Source organism: Orycteropus afer, unplaced genomic scaffold (assembly GCF_000298275.1).
Source record: "Orycteropus afer afer isolate SDZICR_OR568_19922 unplaced genomic scaffold, OryAfe1.0 scaffold01048, whole genome shotgun sequence".
NCBI classification, from domain to species: domain Eukaryota; kingdom Metazoa; phylum Chordata; class Mammalia; order Tubulidentata; family Orycteropodidae; genus Orycteropus; species Orycteropus afer.
Window position 1 is genome coordinate 2,762 of NW_006922635.1, and position 4,477 is coordinate 7,238.

The following is a 4,477-nucleotide window of genomic DNA, read 5'->3' on the forward strand; positions in this document are numbered from 1 at the left end:
AAAAAAAAAAAACCCTATGGAGCACAGCTGTTGTACTCTAGCATACATGGGAGTGCCATGGGTCTGAATCAGTTCTATAGCAAGTAGATATATATATATTTTTCATTTTTACTCTGCACCTGGCTCTGTGCTGGGTCCTGTGCATAAACTTGAAAAAAGTAAGGTGTCTGTTTTTCTGCACTTACAGTCTAGTTGAAAGACAGAAATACATAGTCACTTATAATGTTTGTGAATTGCGTGTTACCACTGCCCATCTCTCAGGACTATTCTTGTCATTACTCTGTCAATGAACTGACCCAGTGTGGGCTTTTCCCAGAAACAAACAAGCAAACAAAACCATTCCCTTGGAGTTGATTCCGACTCATGACAACCCCATGTGTTACAGAGTAGAAAAGTTCTATAGTGTTTTCTTGCTTGTAGTCTTTATGGAAGGTCACCAGACCTTTCTTCTGCATTACTGCTAGGTTGTCTGAACTGCCAGCCATTGGGTTAGTAGTCAAGTGCTTAACTGTTTCTACCACCAGAGACTCCTTTTCCAACACCAGAAATACCAAACACATTGCCATTAAGTTGATTCTGACTCATAGTGACCGAATAGGATAGAGTAGAGCTTCCCCATAGGGCTTTTAAGGCTGTAATCTTAAGGAAGCAGACTGTCATCTTTCTCTTGCAGAGAGGCTGGTGGGTTTGAACCATGAACCTTCTGGTTAGCAGCCAAGTGCTTAACCACCGTGCCATGAGAGTGCCTTCCTTTTCCAATAAATTGTGAACAAAGTTGAAGAAAGCAGAGTAGCCAGTTTCTTCTAGAGGACGTGATACAAGGATATTGAACTTCATTATACCAGGTGGAGAAGTGGGGTGGGCAGAAGGAAGAACATGAACATGAATGAAGGTGAGGGTGTGAAAGGTCATGCTGGGTTCTGGAAAGAGTTATATGCTTTCCTAAGAGCTTCATAAAGGTATAAATGTTCTTTGAACCTTTGTCATTGGACCACAAAATGTTGTTGTTGTTATTTGCTGTCAAGTTGGACCCGACTCATAACGACCCCTCCTTGGGTTTCTGAGGTGGTATCACTACGGAAGTAGATTGCCCAACCTTCCTTCTGAGGAGTGGCTGGTCGGTTTGAACCGCCAGCCTTCTGGTTAGCAGTCAAGTGCTTTAGGCACTACACCACCAGAGCTCCTGGACCACAAAATAGTCCCTGTTAATCAGAATGGAGGCAACTCTCTCTGTAGCTTCGAGAGTCACATGCTGGGGTTATGGACAGATGGATTGCTTTTGGCTTCAGTGTTGTGGCAAACCATAGCATCTGAGATGCCAGCCAAAGAGGGGTGGCCGCACCTCTGCTGGGGTACTCAGAAGCCCCAAGAAGAGATCTCAGCAGCTTGGAACTACATGGCTTTGCTCCTTGGAACACATCTTGTCTGGGGTGTGCACCCTCTGCTCCATCTTACCTCATGTTCTGGAAGGTAGACACATCAATATATTGAGAGAGGCAAATTTGTTTTTCACAATCTAGAAGGCTGTCAGAAAGAAAGCCAAATTCAACTGCAGAAACCTACAAGATATACTGAATAAATCCCACATCTGCCAAACCTTCCTCCTAGCCCATCCAACGTCAGCATATAAGTTCTTGTACTTTGCAGCAATCATAGGAAACCAAACCAAACACACAGTAACTCAGGTACATATTTCTGTAACTAGGTCCACCAACTCATCCTAGTTTTGCTAGGACTTTCCAGTGTTTGCACTGATAGTCCTTTGTCTCAGGAAATGCCTCAGTTCTGGTTTAAACCTCAGAGACCCACTTCCCAGTCCTAGGAAAACTGGAAGGACTAGTAGTCATTCTATGTGTAACTCTCCTTATATACCTGTCCTTTGAATGACCCTTAGCTGGGCAGTAGGATGCAGTGATGTCATCACTCCCAGACAAGATGGCACAGACTGCTCCAAGGAAAGTCCATCAAAATCCTTTGTTTGTGTGGAGCCAGCAACTAAGAGGGAGATGGAAAGAGAATTGAGAATACATTGACCCTTGTGGGTAAAGAATTGATGAATAAATTAACTTCTGATTAATTTAATGAATTGTGAATGTCTTCTGTACCCAGGATCTGTGCTTGGCTTGGAAGACCCAACAGTGATAAAGGTAGACTGATCTTTCTCCTCAGATAGATGCCGGCCAGGTGAGGAAGGCTGACAGAGTTGAGTCCGACTCCATGGCAAACAACAACAACAACAATTAAGAAGGAATTCTTTGGTGGAGCAAATGGTTGAGTGCTCAACTACTAACTGAAAGGCTGACAGTTCAAACCCATCCAGAGGTGCCTCATTACACACGGATGGTACACAGATGGTATACTGCTGGCTGGATTTGAATCACTAATCTTTAGGCTGGCAGTCAAGCGCAGACCGCTTGCGCCCCCTAGGGACCTAATATGATATTAGTGTATAGAACACATGACTCCAAACCAAAACAAACTCACTGCCATCCAGTGGATACGACTCATAACGACCCCTTCTTGGGTTTCTGAAGTGGTATCTCTATGGAAGTAGATTGCCTAATCTTCCTTCCAAGGAGTGACTGGTGGGTTTGAACTGCCAGCCTTCTAGTTAGTAGTCAAATGCCTTAGGCATTGACTTGGTGGCAGTGAGTTTGGCTTTTTTTTTTTTTTTTTTTTTAAGGTATAACCAAAAACCAAATCCACTGCTATCAAGTTTATTCTAACTCATAGTGACCCCATAGGGTTTCTGAGGCTGTGAATTTTTATGGAAGCATACTGCCTCATCTTTCTCCTGCAGAGCAGCTGATGGGTTTGAACCACTCACCTTTTCATAGCATCCCGGTGCCTTAACCACAGCACCACCAGAGCTTCTTATGACTAGGTATATAACCAACAATAGTCTGTATAATACATGTTTTAAATAATTAAATCTTAAAGATTTGAAAGCAGCCACCCTAGTTAACACTGATGTCTGTGGAGTGGTTATTTAGTTTTTCCCTCCCTACCACATATTCTGAGAGTTCTGGTGGCATAGTGCCTAAGGCGTTTGACTGCTAACCAGAAGGCTGGCAGTTCAAACCCACCAGCGACTCTTTGGAAGGAAGACTGGGCAATTTACTTCTGTAGAGATGCTGCCTCAGAAACCCAAGGAGAGATCTCTATGAGTTGGTTGAAACCAAAGTGTTGCATTGGTTCTGGAGGTGGCTGTAGTCAAGCTGAAAAGGATAAACACAGGTGGACTTTGCATTTACTGGGCAGGTGTTCCATAAAGGTGAGGACTGTATAGTGCAGAAATGGCCACGATTATGGCAGGGACTCCATAGCTGACAGGGAGCATGAGTTTCTTCATGGGTCTGTTCATCAGGTTTCTTGAAGTGTGTAAGAGGCGCAGACCCTCCAGCAGCCTCCAGGTGAAGGCGGCCAGGTAGAGGTAGTGCAAGGCACCGGCGATTATGGCGCACAGCACCTAGGGAAGACTCATGGGAGTCACTCAGAGCAGCCGTCAGGGTGTGTCCCCAGGGGCTGTGCTGTGCCTGTCAATGGGCACAGTCCTGATGTGTATTGAGGAGCTGTCGAGAAAGAATGGTTTTCTAGTTGAGTCAGGAATGCCTACCCCTAATCTTCCTTGCAGTCAAGGCCATTTGACTAAGGGATCAAGCACATCATGCCTTCATGAGCCCAGCCTATCCTGGAGTGGAGCAGGGAATCCTTAGGGACATTATCAGTACCTTGTGCTCTGCTCAGCCAATCCCAATGAAGAAGAGGAGATGGGCCAGGAAGAGGCAGAGTGAGAGCTGCAGGTGGAGCGAGGTGCTGGTGTTCTGGATGGCTTTGCACAGGAGGAAGGTGAGGGCTGCCAGGAGGAGGCACAGCAGAGAGAGGCCCAGCCCCACGTAGGTGATCAGTCAGCACGGGATCCTCCTCCTGAGATCCAGAAAAGAGACGTTCACAGTCTACTTTCCTGCTGTGAGTAAAATTGCTTTACAAAGTATGCTGTGTAGAATGACATGCCTCAAAAACATACATTGTACCAAGTATGGGAGCTCTGGTGGCGTAGTGCCTAAGGCATTTGACTACTAACCAGAAGGCTATCGGTTCAAATCCACTGGTCACTCTTCGACAGGCAGATTGGACAATGTACTTTTGTAGAGATACCACCTCAGAAACCCAAGGAGGGGTCATTATGAGTCGAATTGACTTGATAGCGGTGAGTTAGGTTTTTTTTTTTTGGTTGTTGTTGTGTTGTTGTTGTTATGTGCTGTTGAGTCAGACCCAACTCATAGCGACCCCTCCTTGGGTTTCTGAGGCAGTATCACTACTACGGTAGATTGCCCCATCTTCCTTCCTTTACCAAGTATTGGCAAAAATAGGACAAACAACTCTCACACACTACTGGTGAGAATGTGAAAGGTAACCATATTGGAAAGAAGTGTGGAAGCTTCTTATGAAGTTAAGCATACACTCACAATATGAG

The 4,477-nt window shown here is 45.2% G+C and overlaps 1 pseudogene; it reads right to left on the bottom strand.

Annotated features, from left to right (window-relative positions):
* Nucleotides 1-1,455: 1,455 nt before the first annotated feature.
* LOC103212639 overlaps nucleotides 1,456-4,477 on the bottom strand; it is an 11,641-nt pseudogene continuing 8,619 nt past the window's right edge.